The following is a 16,269-nucleotide window of genomic DNA, read 5'->3' on the forward strand; positions in this document are numbered from 1 at the left end:
ACTCAGAAGTGGAATTGCTGGGTCCTTCTTTGTCTCTTGTTATAGCCATTTTTTAAAAAAATCTATTTTGTCTGGTACAAGTATGGCTACCCCAGTTTTTTTTTGTTTGTTTGTTTCCAATTTCATGAAATACCTTTTTTCATCCCTTTACTTTCAATCTGTGTTTCTCTCCATCTGAAGTGAGACTCTTTTAGGGAGCATATGTAAGGGCCAGTTTAATTATCTTTTCAGCCATCTATGCCTTTTGATTGGAGCATTTAACCATTTGCATTTAAAGCCAACAGCAAGCAGGGGAGGCAGTGGAGGCAGCATGGAGAGGCACAGCAGAGGTTTTCATGGCTTTGGACTCCAGCAGCAGGATGGTGAAATCCTCCCTGCAGCGGATCTTCAACAGCCCCTGCTTGGCCAGAGAGAAGACTGAGAATAAACCTAGTGCCACCATTCATGTCAGCTGCACCCTGCCCCTCATCAAGCCAATGTCTTTTCTGGAGAGTTCCAGGGTCTCCCTTGGTAACCTGGGTCCAGGGCCTCAGTGGTGCTCCTGATGTCCCTCACCCAGCTCCCAGGTGGGCAAAGGAGTAGTCAGAAAGGTCACAATCTTTCAGCGAATTTATTTTACTCTAATGCTTAAAGGCCTGGTGCACGAAATTCATGCACTTGGGGGGAGGGGGATTGGGGCTCAGCTTAGCCTGCACCCTCTCACAGTCCAGGAGCCCTCAGGGAATGTCCAACTGACAGCTTAGGTCTGCTCAAGCAGCTGGACATCCTTAGTGCCCACCACCGCTGCTGCACTCGCCAGCCTTGAGCCTGGCTTCTGGCTGAGTGGCGCTCCCCCATGGGAGCACACTGACCACCAAAGGGGCAGCTCCTGTGTTGAGCAGCATTGGGTCAAAACTGGCTCTCCAACATCCCCTGAGGGGTCCCAGATAGAAAGGGGGTGCAGGCCAGGCCAAGGGACCCCACTGGTACACAATCGGGGCCGGGGAGGGACGGAGGAGTTTGGCCAGCTGTGGGGGGATTGCAGGAGGGCTCCAAGGCATGTCCAGTCCATCTTGCTCAGTCCTGATCAGCTGCACCCCAGCAGCAAGTTAACCTACTAGTTGGAGTGTCTGCCTCCTGATGGTCAGTGCATGTCATAGAGACTGGTTGACAGGTCGACTGTCTGCCACCTGGTGGTCAGTGCACATCATAGCAAGGGGTTGAGCAGACTAAGCATATCATTAGCATACTAGAGGCCCAGTGCATAAAATTTGTGCATGGGGGGTGGTCCCCTCAGCCCAGCCTGCACCTTACCAATCTGGGACCCCTCAGGGGATGTCCGACATCCCTATCACACTCCTGGGCCGCTGGCTCCTAATCGCTCACCTGCCTGCCTGCCTGGTCGCCCCTAACTGCCCCCCTGCTGGCCTGATTGCTCCCAACTGCCCCCCCTGCTAGCCTGGTCACCCCCAACTGCCCTCCCTGCCAGCCTGGTCACCCCACGCAGCCTGCTTGCTCAGTCGTTTGGTTATCCCTCACTAAACCCCCTGCTGACCTAGTTGCCCCATGCAGCCTGCTTGTTCAATCATTTGGTTGTCCCTCACTAACCCCTCTGCCAGCCTGGTCATAGGCAGCCATCTTGTGAGGGTGGAAGGGTTAATTTGCATATTTCCTCTTTATTATATAGGATTATGCTTTGATTGGTTGAACAGATGACCGGATGACTGGACACTTAGCATATGAGGCTTTTATTATATAGGACTAGAGGCCTGATGCATGAAATTCATGTAAGAGTAGGCCTGCCTTCCCCTGGCTGCCAGCACTGGCTTCCCTCTGGCACCTGGACCTGGGCTCCCCTCCGGCTGCTGGCAGGTACACAGGACCTGGGCTTCCCTCGCAGCCCCAGCTTCATCTGGAAGGTCGTCCAGAAGGATGTCTAGTCTAATTAGCACATTACACTTTTATTATTATAGAGAGGCTGAATATAGCAGAGGAACCAATGTCTAATAACAAGAGGAGAATTCTCAACATCCAGACCAGGTTCAACAGATGCCAAACATGTAACTGGAGAGCAGTGCTAAGCTGCCGCTGCCGCTGCCTCTACCTGGAGATCCCAGGCGGTGCTCTGTCAGAGGGGAACAAAGACAGCTTCCCAGTTCTTGAGTTCGCCGAGGAGCAGCTGCACGCTGACCATGTCGTCTTTTTCTTCAAGAACCGTGATGACAGAGCTGCTCTGCTCCGTAACTTCAGCTTTATGGGCTTTGAGATAGTGAGATGGAGCATCCCCTTGTCCCCAAGAGACCTGACATTTGCTTCATGGCCTACACGTTTGGAAGAGAGTCTTCTAACCAGGACGAGTAGCAGCTGTGCCACGTGCCACCACTGACAGATCACCACAGATCGTAGCCCTTTGTGTCTCACTCTGTGGGTCGTGTGACCAATTGCTCCACAAGGATGCAAATGCCAGGCCTGCTCCCTTCCGCTGGGCTTGTCTTCATGTTGTAATTGTGCAAATAAATGCTCACTTCAAATTAGCAGTACATTTCTTGAAGTTTAATATTGTGTCTGTGATACTAAAGTATTTGCTTTAATTCTAAATATAAAGTTATATTTTACTTTTTTATTGCTGCCTTAAGTAATACAAATTATCCTCGACTTTGAGCAGAAGTTTCTAATTTGAAGTTTTGGAAATATTTTTAGATCTTAACTTGGAAAGACAGGTATTAATCTAACCTTTTATTGCTTTCAAATCTCTGAATAAAAGTAATTACAACTAGAGAAAAAGTAATTGTCCATAGATATGTTTTTATTGCCATTTTATTATTAACACTTCTCATCTTTTTACCCCTTCTTCTTCTTAAAGAAGACCTTTTAACATGTAATACTAGTTTGGTGGTAATTAACTCCTTCAGCTTTTTCTTGCCCTGGAAGCTCTTTATCTGTCCTTCGATTCTAAATGATAGCTTTGCTGAGTAGAGTAATCTTGATTATAGGTCCTTGCTTTTCATCATTTTGAATATTTCTTGCCACTCCCTTCTGGCCTGCATAGTTTATGTTGAGAAATCAGCTGACAATCCTAGGAGAGCTCCCTGTGGATAACTAACTGCTTTTCTCTTGCTGCTTTTAAGATTCTCTTTGATTTTAACCCTTGGCATTTTAATTATGATGTGTCTTGGTGTGGGCCTTTTTGGATTCATCTTGTTTGAGACTCTACACTTCCTGGTCCTGTATTTCTAAATCCTTCACCAGGTTAAGGAAGCTTTCAGTCATAATTTTTTCACATAGGTTTTACAATTCCTTGCTCTTTTCTGCTTCTGGAACCCCATGATGGAAATGCCGCTACACTTAAAGTTGTCCCAGAGGCTCCCTACATTATCCTCTTCTTCTTTTTTTTTTTTTTCATGATTCCTTTTTCTTTTCTTTTTTATTGAATTTCTTGGCTTGACATTGGTTCGCAAAACAAGTGTACAACTCAACAAAACATCACCTCCACAGTATATCATGAGCCCATTGCCCCAGGCAAAATCTCTTTCCATCTCCATTCCACCCTCTCCTTTGCCCATTTCCTATCTATTTGCTTAATCCCTTCACCTTCTTTCAACCAGCTTCCCCACCCCCTCTCCCCACTCACAGCTGTCAGTCTGTTCCATTTATCCATGGCTCTGTTTCCATTTTGTTTGCCAGTTTATTTTGTTCATTAGAGTTCACATATAAGTGAGATCATATGATATTTGTCTTTCGCTGACCAGCTTATATTACTTAGCATAATACTTTCCAGGTCCATTCATACTGTCACAAAAGGTAAGATTTTCTCTCTTTTTTTTTTTTTTTAAATCAGCTAAGTAGTATTCCATAATGTAAATTTGCCACAGCTTTTTTTTTTTTATCCATTCATTTACTGACTAGAGGCCTGGTGCATGAAATTTGTGCATGGGGGGAGGGGTCCCCTAAGCCCAGCCTGCACCCTCTCCAATCCAGGACCCCTTGGGGGATGTCCAATCCCGGGGATCGAGCCTAAACCAGCAGTCGAACATCCCTCTCACAATCCAGGACCGCTGGCTCTTAACTGCTTACCTGCCTGCCTGCCTGGTTGCCCCCAACTGCCACCCCTGCCACCCCTGCTGGCCTGCCTGCCTGGTTGCCCCCAACTGCCACCCCAACTGCCACGCAGCCTGCTGTTCAGTCATTTGGTCGTTCCTCACTAATCCCCCTGCCAGCTTTGTCACCCCACCCAGCCTGCTGTTTGGTCAATACTATTACTGTGATGGTGTCCCAGACAATTTGCATATTCCTCTATTATTAGTATAGATAAGCACTTGGGCTGCTTCCAAATCTTGGCTATTGTAAGTAATGTTCCTATGAACATAGGAGTGTATATATTTTTTTGAATTAGTGTTTTGAGTTTCTTTAGATATATTCCCAGAAGTGATATCACTGGATCAAATGGCAGGTCCATATTTGATTTTTTGAGGAAATTCCATACTGTTTTCACAGTGGCTGTACCAGTCTGCATTCCCACAGTGTACTAGGGTTTCCTTTTCTCCATACCCTGGCTGGCACTTGTTGTTAATGTATTGATGATAGCTGTTCTGACAATTACGAGGTGATATTTCATTGTGGTTTTAATTTATATCTCTCTGATGATTAGTGACGTTGAGCATTTTTTCATGTCTATTGGCCATCTGTAGTTCCCTTTGGAGAAGTGTCTATTCAGGTCTTTTGCTCATTTTTTAATTGGGTTATCTGTCTCCTTGACACTGAGTAGCATAGGTTCTTTATATACTTAATAAATTAACTCCTTATCAGATTCTCATTGGAAAATTTGTTTTTCCATTCAGTGGGTTCCTTTTTCATTTTGTTGATGGTTTTTTTGTTGTTTTTGTGCTAAAGTTTTTTAGTTTGAAGTACTCCCATTTGTTTATTGTTTCCTTTGTTTTCCTTGCAGAGGAGATATATCAACAAAAATATTGCTACAAGAAATTTCTAAAATTTTTCTGCCTATGTTTTCTTCTAAAATTTTATGGTTTCATGATTTATGTTTAAGTCTTCAATCCATTTTGAGTTCATTTTCTTGTGTATGGTGTAAGAAGGTGTTCTAGTTTGATTTTTTTTTTCATTATCTGTTCAGTTTTCCCAACACCATTTATTGAATAGACTATCTTTACCCCATTCTAAGTTTTTGCTTCATTTGTCAAATATTAGGGCACTATAAAGGTGTGGATTTATTTTTGTGCTCTCTGTTCTGATCATTGATCTTGTGTCACTGCCATGCTGTTTTGATTAAGATAGCCTTGTAGCCTTGACCAGTTTGGCTCAGTGGATAGAGGGTCAGCCTGCAGACCAAAGGGTCCCTGGCTCGATTCCAGTCAAGGGCATGTACCTTGGTTGCAGGCATATCCCCAGTGGGGGATGTGCAGGAGGCAGCTGATCAATGTTCCTCTCTCATCGATGTTCCTAACTCTTTATCCCTCTCCCTTCCTCGCTGTAAAAAATCAATAAAATATATTTTTAAAAAAAGATGGCCTGGTAGTGTTGTATGATATCAGGTAGTGTGATACCTCCAACTTCGTTTTTCTTTCTCAGGATTGCTGAGGCTATTCAGGGTCTTGTTTAGTGCCATATAAATTATTGGAATATTTGTTCTTGATCTGGGAAATATGACGTTAGTATTTTACTAGAAATTGCATTGAATCTTTAGGTAGCTTTGGATAGTGTGGACATTTTAATGATATTAATTTTTCTGTTCATGAACATAGTATATGCTTCCACTTATTTGTATCTTTCTCAATTTCTTTATTCAGTATCTTAAAATTTTCCAAATATAGGTCTTTTTCCTCCTTGGGTAGATTTATTCTTAAGCACCTTATTTTTTTGTTGCAATAATAAATGAGATTGTTTACTTACTTTCTCTTTCTAATAGTTCATTATTGGTGTATAAAAATGCCACTAATTTCTAAATATTAATTTTGTGTCCTGCTACTTTGCCAAATTTATTTGTTAGACCTAGTAGTTTTTTGGTGGAATGTTCAGGGTTTTCTATATACAATATCATGTCATCTGTGAATAATGATAGTTTTACTTCAGCTCCTTTCCAACTTGAATGCCTTTTATTTTTTACTTTTGTCTGATTGCTTGCCTAGTACTTCCAGTACTATCTAAATAAGAGTGGTAAAAGCAAACATTTCTGTCTTATTTCTGCTCTTAAAGGAAACACTTTTAGTTTTTCACCATTGAGTATAATGTTGATTGTGGGTTTGTCATACAATGCCTTTATTATGTTGAGGTCTGATCTCTCTAGGTCTGATCTCTCTATTCCCACTTTGTAAGAGACTTTATAAAAAATGGGTGCTAGATTTTATTGATGGTTTTTTTCTTCATCTATTGATATGATCATGTGATTTTTATCCTTCATTTTGTTTGTGTGATGTATCACATTTATTGACTTGTGAATATTGTACCAATCTTGTACCCCCAGTCTAAATCCCACTTGGTTATGGTGTATGATCTTTTTAATGTCTTGCTGGCTCTGATTTGCTATTTTTAAATAGTTTAGCATCTATATTCATCAGGGATATTGGCCTGTAATTTTCTTTCTTTGTAGTGTCTTTGGTTTTAGAATTAGGATAATGCTGGCCTTGTTTAAAAAAAAAAAAAAAAAAAAAAGCTTGAAAGTCTTCCCTCTTGTTGAATTTTTTGGAATAATTTGATAAAGATAAGTATTATTTCTTCTTTGATGTTTGGTAAAATTCTCTTGCCAAGTCATCTAGTTCAGAACTTTTGTTTGCTGGAAGTTTTTGATTATTGATTCAATTTCATTAGTTGTAATTGGTCTATTCAGGTTTTGTGATTCTTCCTAATTCAGTTTTGGAAAATTATATGTTTCTAGGGTTTTATCCAGTTTGTTCAGGTTGTCTAATTTGTTGACACATAGTTGTTCATAGTATTTTCTTACAATTGTTTATATTTCTCTGGTGTCCGTTGTTACTTCTCCTCTTTCACATCTGAATTTATTTATATGTGTATTCTTTTTTTCTTGATGAGTCTGGTTAAAGGTTGTAAATCTTGTTTATCTTTTCAAAGAAACAGTCATTGGTTTCATTGATCTTTTGTTGTTGTTTTTGTTTGTTGTTTTTAGTTTCTATGTCATTTATTTCCATTCTCATCTTTATTATTTCTTTCCTTCAGCTTAATCTGGACTTTGTTTGTTGTAGAGTTCGATTGTTTACTTTTAAGTGTAGAGTTAGATTGTTTACTTGAGATTTTTCTTGCTTCTTGTGGTAAGTCTGTAAATGCTATGAACTTCCTTTCATTACTGCTTTTGCTATGTCCCATAGATTTTGGGTTATTGTCTTCTCATTTTCATTTGTTTCCAGGTTACTTTTTATTTCACCCTTGATATCATTTTTAATTCATTAATTGTTTAATAATATGTTATTTAGACTCCACATGTTTGAATTTTTTCCCATTTTTTTAATTGTAATTGATTTCTAGTTTCATACCATTTTGGCCATTGAAGATACTTGATATGATTTCAATCTTCTTGAATTTATGAAGACTTATTTTTTGTCCTAACATGTGGTCTACATTTGAGAATGTTTCATGTACACTTGAAAAGCATGTATATCCTTCTGCTTTGGGATAAAATGTTCTGTAAATATCCATTTAATCCATCTGATCCCATGTGTCATTCAAGGTCACTGTTGCCTTGTTGATTTTTTGTGTGAAAGATCTATCTATTGATGTCAGTGGGGTGTTAATTCCCATACTATGACTGTATTGCTGTCAATATCTCCCTTAAAGTCCACCAAGATTTTCTTATATATTCAGGTGCTCTTATGTTGGGTGCATGTATATGTTATATGTTTTTGTTGAATTGATCCTGTTAGTGTTATGTAGTGACCCTCTTTGTCTTTTGTTATGGCCTTTGTTTTGAAGTCTATTTTGTCTGATATAAGTATTCCTATCCCAGGTTGTTGTTGTTGTTGTTTTTTTTCATTTTGTTTTGTTTTGTCTCTATTTGCATAGAATATTTTTCCCATCTATTCACTTTCAGTCTATGTACATCTTTCATTCTGCAGCGGGTTTCTTCTAGCTAGCATATATATGGGTCATGTTTTCTTTTCTATTCAGCTATCCCTTATCTTTTCATCGGGACACTTAATCCATTTACTTTTAAGGTTATTATTGATAGGTACTTATTTATTGATACTTTATTCTTTATACCTGTGTTCCTTTCTCACACTATTTCTTTTTTTGCTTCTTCTTAAAGCAGGCCCTTTACCATTTTTTGCAGTACTGGCTTGATGGAAATAAACTCCTTTAGCCTTTTTTGTTTGTTTTAGGTCTGGGAATCTCTTTATTTTGTTTTCACTTTTTAATGATAGCCTTTCTGGATAGAGTAGTCTTGGTTGTAGGTTCTTGCTTTTCATGACTTTGAATATTTCATGCCACTCTCTTCTGACCTAAAGTGTTTCTGTTGAGATATCATCTGACAGCCTTATTGGAGCACCCTTATAGGTAACTAACTGTATTTCTCTTGCTGCTATAAAGATTCTCTCTTTCTCTTTATCCTTTGACATTTTAATTATGATGTGTCTTGGTGTGGGTCTCTTTTAGGTTCATCTTGAATGGGAATCTACACTTCCTGAGCTTGTGTGACTTTTTCTTCACCAGGTTAGGGAATTATTTTGCATTATTTCCTCAAACAAATTCTCTATCCCTTGCTCACTTTCTTCAACTGCTGGTATCCCTATGATGTGGATGTTATTACACTTGATGTTGCCCCAGAGGTCCCTGAGACTTTTCTTATTTTTAAATTCTCTTTTCTTTTTTTACTTTTCTCATTTTTAAAAAATTTTCTTATCTTGACCTCTAAATTTCTGATACAATCTTCTCCTTTATATAACATGCTATTTATTCTTTCCAGTGTATTCTTCACTTAAGATATTATATTCTTCATTCCTGACTGGTTCTTTTTTATAGTTTATATGTCCTTTTTAATGCTTACTATCTCTTTGCTTAAGTTCTCACTGTGATCATCCATTCTTCCCCTAAGGTTCTTGATCATCCTTATATCTATTGTTTTAAACTCTGCATCTTGGTTGCTTCCATTTCATTTAATTATTTCTCTGGGAATTGTTCTTTCATTTGGGGAATATTTCTTTGTCTTCCCATTATGACTCTATGTACTAGGTAGAACTGCTATGACTCCTAAACTTTTTACGATTGTTTTATTATGTAGGTATCATGTTGGGCTCAGCAACAAAATCTTTCAGATCACCTGAGCTTGGTGCTCCAGGAATGTTTCTTGTGGATTATGTGCACCCTCCTGTGGTAGGTTAGCCTTGAATGCTGTTGGTCCTTTCATGGGTGGAATTAACCCTTCATGCTGGCTGACTATAAGGATAAACCTGGATCACCATGTACTAGTAGGTGTCACTATGCAGGGGCTGTCCCTAAGGCAGAATTGTTCCCAGCAGGGTCTGTGCCAGCCAGAATTCCCCTTGGAGTGTGCCACTAGTATGGTTTGTTGGGTCAATCTCTGGTGTAATCTGTAGTCCACCATTCATTGCGTTGGTTCTGGGTTCACGTGGGCAGGATCTAGGTACAAGTCAATGTCAAACATTGTGTGCAACAGGTTTTGGGTTATCTGTATGGAGCTACCATGCTATTCACTATTTATGGCTGCATCTACTGAGCCTGGGTATGCATGGGAATGGTCAATCTGTGTACAAAGACTAGGTTCCTTAAGATTTTTTTTTTCTATTCCAATTAGGTGTTTTCTGCTTCTCTTACCTTACCTTCCTTACCTTTGATCCTCTGCTTCATTACTCTACTGTTGATTTCCTGTGATGTATTCTTCATTTCAGTTAGTGAATTCTTCATTTCAAATTGGTCCTTTTTTATGTTTTTATTTCCATTTTTATGTTTCCTATCTCTTTGTTGAAGTTCTCATTGAGATCACTGATCATCCTTATACTCTGTGTTTTGAACGCTGCATCTGGTACATTGCTTATCTCCATTTTATTTTGTTATTTTTCTGAAGTTTCATTCTGTTTTTTCATTTGGGACATGTTTCTTTGTCTCCTCGTTTTGACTTCCTCCCTGTGTCTTTTCTATTTATTAGGTAGAGCTACTACATCTTGTGGACTTGATAGAATGGCCTTATGTAATTGGTGTCCTATAGCGCCCAGTGGTACATCCTCCCTGGTTACCTGAGCTGTGTTCGCCAAGTGTGCTGCCCTAGCCTGGTGTGGGCTATGCGAACTCTCCAGTTGTAGTTGAGTCTTGATTGCAGGTAGCGCATCAGTGGGAGGAATATACTCCCAGGAAAATCAGATGCAATACTGGCCTTGGCCACCATGGAGGATCTGCTGTGCAGAGGCCAACCCCACAGAGCAGAACTCAGCAGGGCTCAGGTACCCACTTAGTATGTCTTTGAGCCTCATGAAAGTGGCTGGGTGGTGCTTCAGCATGATCTAAAGCTGTCTCTGGAGCCATTTGGGAGGTGCAGGCCAAGGTCAGCACTGCCTGTGTCCTGCCAAGGGCCACCCAGCCTGAGCTACAAAGAGATCTGCAGATGACTCCTGGAATTGCCCAGAAGAGGCCTGAACTGAGACTGGCTGCCACTAGTGTTGGGCCTGGAGCCATTTAGCAAGTGGTGCGGGGTACACAGAGGCCAAATGCTACTTGTTTGAGACATTTTAGGAAAGTCAAAGTAAGACAGACTTTTTAAAAGAAATACTGGTTGGGGTTTAGCCTTCTAAGTATCTGGATATCAGCCTAGGCTCCTAGGCATTCAGGAGAACAAATTAATGTTTCTGGGATTCAAAGCCCTCCTTCTCCCATCCAGTGGATGGAGGCACACGCCAAGTTTTAACAACTGCTCCAGTTCATGAGATTTGGGGATTCCTAGAGGGAAAGTAAGAACTTTCAGTGACATAACCAGTTCCCTTCATACTAACCCAGTAATGACTATGCTGTATTCCTAAGCCCACCCTGGCCTAGAAAAATCCTCATGCTGAAAAGTCTTTCCTGGTATCTGGACCACAAATTCATGACTATTAAAGCTAAACAAGACTTTAATGATATTAGAGCTGCCATGTGATACCTGGGTTGGGAGTGTGGGTATGTTGGGGTTTGAGGCATGGGGATTAGGTATGGCTGATGATAAGAAACTTCCTTTGTGCTGATTTTAGGACCTAGGACAATCACTGCTCAACGCCATTTCACACCTGGGCTGTCAGGGTTGCTGAGTTCTCAACTGGAATCATAATATCTCCCTTGGAAGCAGTTTACTTTCCTCCCAGGACAGAGACATATATGAAAGTTGATGGGGAGCTGGAGAATACGGCTATAAGTCTAAACTCAGGAGCCTTGCTTGAAGGTGTTGCTATGGAAGCCAAAGATCTCTCTGGGTTTTACTCAAAGACTGAAAAAAGTTTCTGAGTATAGCTGAACATGACACCACCTGGGGGCAGTATGACTGTGTCCATTACTCATCATTTCAGTCTTCACTAAACTCAAATCCAAACCACTAAACTTTCCTTTCCTTTCCTTGTACAGGAATTTCAAGAAAACCCTTAGGCTACATTTAAACTTTAAAGCTATAGTAGTGTTTAGTAAATCTGAAAGCAGCATTAAGATTAGGTTAGAGTTTCCCCCTTATAACCAATACCAAACTCAATTTTACTGGGAGTATTTCACCATTCATTCATTTTCTCATCTGAAATGGCCATCTTTCACTGGTTTCACCATCTGAAATAAGAATGCATTATTTAAAATTATATAACGCACCTACCCTAAGCTGTAAAACAGAAAACTTGCTTTCCTCTGTCTTTTAAAGCATTGCAACTAATCCATGTTATTAAAATTTGAAAGTATACAACTAGAGATGGATTCACACTCATTAGTTGATTTTTTTTGTTCATCTCTGGCTATGCGTCCAACATTGCCCTGGGAATTAGATGGCTCCTACCCTCAGGGAGCTTATGGTCTCCCTGGGGATAAAGATAAAATAACAGAAGAGGCAGTTCCCTGGCACTGTATTAGCTTTTAGGAAAAAAAATGGTCAATTTATAAAATGGAAAGAAGAAACACAATAAACTCATTTCTGGAAGCATCACAGTTTAAGGAAACTGACATCTTTATAATCTCAGATTATGGTGAGTTTTCTACTTTATCAATTCCATTACAGTTTATTATGGTGTGTGTGTGTGTGTGTGTGTGTGTGTGTGTGCTTGCATGTCTACATTTGCATGTCTATATAAAGTATTTAACAAAATCAAGCTAAATGGCTTCTTCATTATTAAGAGAGCATTTTCCCCCTTTTCTAAAGTTTTCATTAGTTCCCAAGTAATGTTTTCAGAGAAGTTCTGCACATATATGATACATGGGAATAGATACAGGTTGAAATGACAATTCAGGCACTTTCCCATAAAAGTGTTGAGAAGTTTGGAGGAATATTAAGTTTTTAGATTGAAACAGAAATGAAATAATGACTCTTTTTTTTTAATTTTTTTATTGCTTAAAGTATTACAAAGGGTATTACATATGTGTCCATTTTATCCCCCCGCCCTAGACAGTCCCCCAGCCTCCCCTATCCCCCAGTGTCTTATGTCCATTGGTTATGCTTATACGCATGCATACAAGTCCTTTAGTTGATCTCTTACCCCCCTACCTCCTGCCCCCCAACCCTCCCCGGCCTTCCCACTGCAGTTTGACAATCTGTTTGAGGCAGCTCTGCCTCTGAATCTATTATTGTTCAAAAGTTTATAATGGTCTCTATTATCCATGAATGAGTGAGATCATGTGGTATTTTTCCTTCATTGACTGGCTTATTTCACTTAGCATAATGCTCTCCAGTTCCATCCATGACCTTGCAAATGGTAAGAGTTCCTTCCTTTTTAGAGCAGCATAGTATTCCATCGTGTAGATGTACCACAGTTTTCTAATCCATTCATCTACTGATGGGCACTTAGGCTGTTTCCAGATCTTAGCTATGGTGAATTGTGCTGCTATGAACATAGGGGTGCATATATCTTTTCTGGTTGGTGTTTCTGATTTCTTGGGATATATTCCTAGAAGTGGGATCACAGGGTCAAATGGGAGTTCCATTTTCAGTTTTTGAAGGAAACTCCATACTGTCTTCCATAGTGGCTGCACCAGTCTGCATTCCCACCAGCAGTGCACAAGTGTTCCTTTTTCTCCACATCCTCTCCAGCACTTGTCGTTTGTTGATTTGTTGATGATAGCCAGTCTGACAGGTGTGAGATGGTACCTCATTGTTGTTTTGATTTGCATCTCTCGGATGATTAGTGACTTTGAGCATGTTTTCATATGTCTCTTGGCTTTCTGAATGTCCTCTTTTGAAAGGTGTCTATTTAGGTCCTTTGCCCATTTTTTGATTGGATTGTTTATCTTCCTTTTGTTGAGTTGTATGAGTTCCCTATAGATTTTGGAGATTAGTCCCTTATCAGATATGACATTGGCAAATATGTTTTCCCACACAGTGGGTTTTCTCGTTGTTTTGTTGATGGTTTCTTTTGCTGTGCAGAAGCTTTTTATTTTGATGTAGTCCCATTTGTTCATTTTCTCTTTAGTTTCAAGTGCCCTAGGAGCTGTATCAGTGAAGAAATTGCTTCGGCATATGTCTGAGATTTTGTTGCCTTTGGATTCTTCTAGAATTTTTATGGTTTCCTGTCGTACATTTAAGTCCTTTATCCATTTTGAGTTTATTTTTGTGTATGGTGTAAGTTGGTGGTCTAGTTTCATTTTCTTGCATATATCTGTCCAATTTTCCCAACACCATTTATTGAAGAGACTATCTTGGCTCCATTGTATGTTCTTGCCTCCTTTGTCAAATATTAATTGAGCATATTGGTTCGGGCCGATTTCTGGGCTCTCTATTCTATTCCATTGATCTATATGCCTATTCTTGTGCCAGTACCAGGCAGTTTTGAGAACAGTGGCTTTGTAATACAACTTGATATCTGGTATTGAGATCCCACCTACTTTGTTCTTTTTCAGGATTGCTGCAGCTATTCGGGGTCTTTTTTTATTCCAGATGAATTTTTGGAGAGTTCGTTCTAGATCTCTGAAGTATGCCGTTGGTATTTTAATGGGAAGTGAGTTGAATTTATAGATTGCTTTGGGTAGTATGGACATTTTAATGATGTTGATTCTACCAATCCATGAACACGGTATGTTCTTCCATCTGTTTATGTCTTCCTCTATATCTTTTTTCAACGTCCTGTAGTTTTCTGAGTAGAGGTCTTTTACCTCTTTAGTTAAGTTTATTCCTAGGTAGCTTAGTTTTTTTGGTGCGATGGTAAATGGGATTGTTTTTATAATCTCTCTTTCTGAAAGTTCACTATTGGTGTATAGAAATGCCTCAGATTTCTTGGGGTTAATTTTGTATCCTGCTACATTGCCAAATTCATGTATTAAGTCTAGTAGCTTTTTGATGGAGTCTCTAGGGTTTTGTATGTATAATATCATGTCGTCTGCAAATAAGGACAGTTTTACTTCCTCTTTTCCAATTTGGATGCCTTTTATTTCTTCTTCTTGCCGAATTGCAATGGCTAACACTTCCAGTACTATGTTGAACAGGAGTGGTGAGAGGGGGCATCCCTGTCTTGTTCCTGTTCTTAGGGGAAATGGTGTAAGTTTTTGTCCATTGAGAATGATGTTGGCTGTGGGCCTGTCATATATGGCTTTTATTATGTTGAGGTATGTTCCTCCTACTCCCACCTTGCTGAGAGTTTTTATCAAAAATGGGTGTTGAATTTTGTCAAATGCTTTTTCTGCATCAATTGATATGACCATGTGGTTTTTTTCTTTCAATTTGTTTATGTGATGTATCACGTTTATTGATTTGCGGATATTGTACCATCCTTGCATCCCTGGGATAAATCCTACTTGGTCATGGTGTATGATCTTTCTGATGTACTGCTGGATCCGATTTGCTAAGATTTTGTTGAGGATTTTGGCATCTATGTTCATGAGGGATATTGGCCTGTAATTCTCTTTCATTGTGTTGTCTTTACCTGGTTTTGGTATTAGGGTGATGCTGGCTTCATAGAATGAGCTTGGAAGTGTTCCTTCCTCTTGAATTTTTTGTAGTAGTCTGAGGAGGATAGGTTTTAGTTCTTCCTTGAATGTTTGGTAAAACTCCCCTGTGAAGCTGTCTGGTCCTGGGCTTTTGTTTGCTGGGAGCTTTTTGATGACTGCTTCAATTTCTTCCATAGTTATTGGCCTGTTGAGATTTTTAGATTCTTCCTGATTGAGTTTTGGAATGTTGTATTTTTCTAGGAATTTGTCCATTTCCTCCAGGTTGTCTAGTTTGTTGGAGTAGATCTGTCCATAGTATTTTTTAACAATCATTTGTATTTCTGTGGGGTCTGTTGTTATTTCACCTCTTTCATTTCTGATTTTGTTTATTTGGGTCCTCTCTCTTTGCTTCTTGGTGAGTCTGGCTAGAGGTTTGTCAATCTTGTTTATCCTTTCGAAGAACCAGCTCTTGGTTTCATTGATTTTCTGTATTATTTTTTGGTCTCTATGTTATTTATTTCTGCTCTAATCTTTATTATCTCCTTCCTTCTGCTCACTCTGGGGTTTTCTTGTTGCTCTCTTTCTAATTCTTTGAGTTGTAGAGTTAGCTGATTTACTACCATTTTTTCTTGTTTTTTGAGATAGGCCTGTAGAGCTATAAACTTCCCTCTCAGGACTGCTTTCATTGTGTCCCATAGGTTTTGGATTGTTGTGTTTTCATTGTCATTAGTTTCCAGGATGTTTTGAATTTCTTCTTTGATTTCATTGGTAACCCAATCAATATTTAATAGCATGCTATTCAGCTTCCAGGTGTTTGAGTATTTTGGGTTGTTTTTATTGCAGTTTATTTCTAATATTATGCCATCGTGGTCTGCGAAGATGCTTTTTATGATTTCAATCTTCTTGAATTTGGGGATACTTTGCTTGTGACCCAATATATGGTCTATTTTTGAATATGTGTCATGAGCACTTGAGTAGAATGTATATTCCGTGGCACTGGGGTGAAGTGTTCTGAAGATGTCTATTAAGTCCATCTGATCTAGTGAGTCATTTAGTATTGCTGTATCTTTGCTGATTGTTTGTCTAGAGGACTTATCCAGTGATGACAGTGGTGTATTAAAGTCCCCTACTATGATTGTATTGTTGTCGATCTCTCCTTTGATATCTTCCAGAAGATTTTTTATGTATTTGGGTGCTCCTGCATTGGGTGCATATATGTTTATCAGGGTTATATCTTCT

General features: G+C 39.5%; 1 pseudogene across 1 annotated transcript; it reads left to right on the plus strand.

Annotated features, from left to right (window-relative positions):
- The first annotated feature begins 359 nt into the window (after positions 1-359).
- LOC308528470 (ornithine decarboxylase antizyme 1-like) lies at positions 360-2,340 on the plus strand (annotated as a pseudogene). Its single transcript has 2 exons — positions 360-626; positions 1,953-2,340. The product of its transcript is annotated as an ornithine decarboxylase antizyme 1-like (transcript).
- The last annotated feature ends 13,929 nt before the right edge of the window (positions 2,341-16,269 follow it).

This window comes from Myotis nattereri (assembly GCF_964212035.1).
Source record: "Myotis nattereri genome assembly, chromosome: 1".
Lineage (NCBI taxonomy): Eukaryota > Metazoa > Chordata > Mammalia > Chiroptera > Vespertilionidae > Myotis > Myotis nattereri.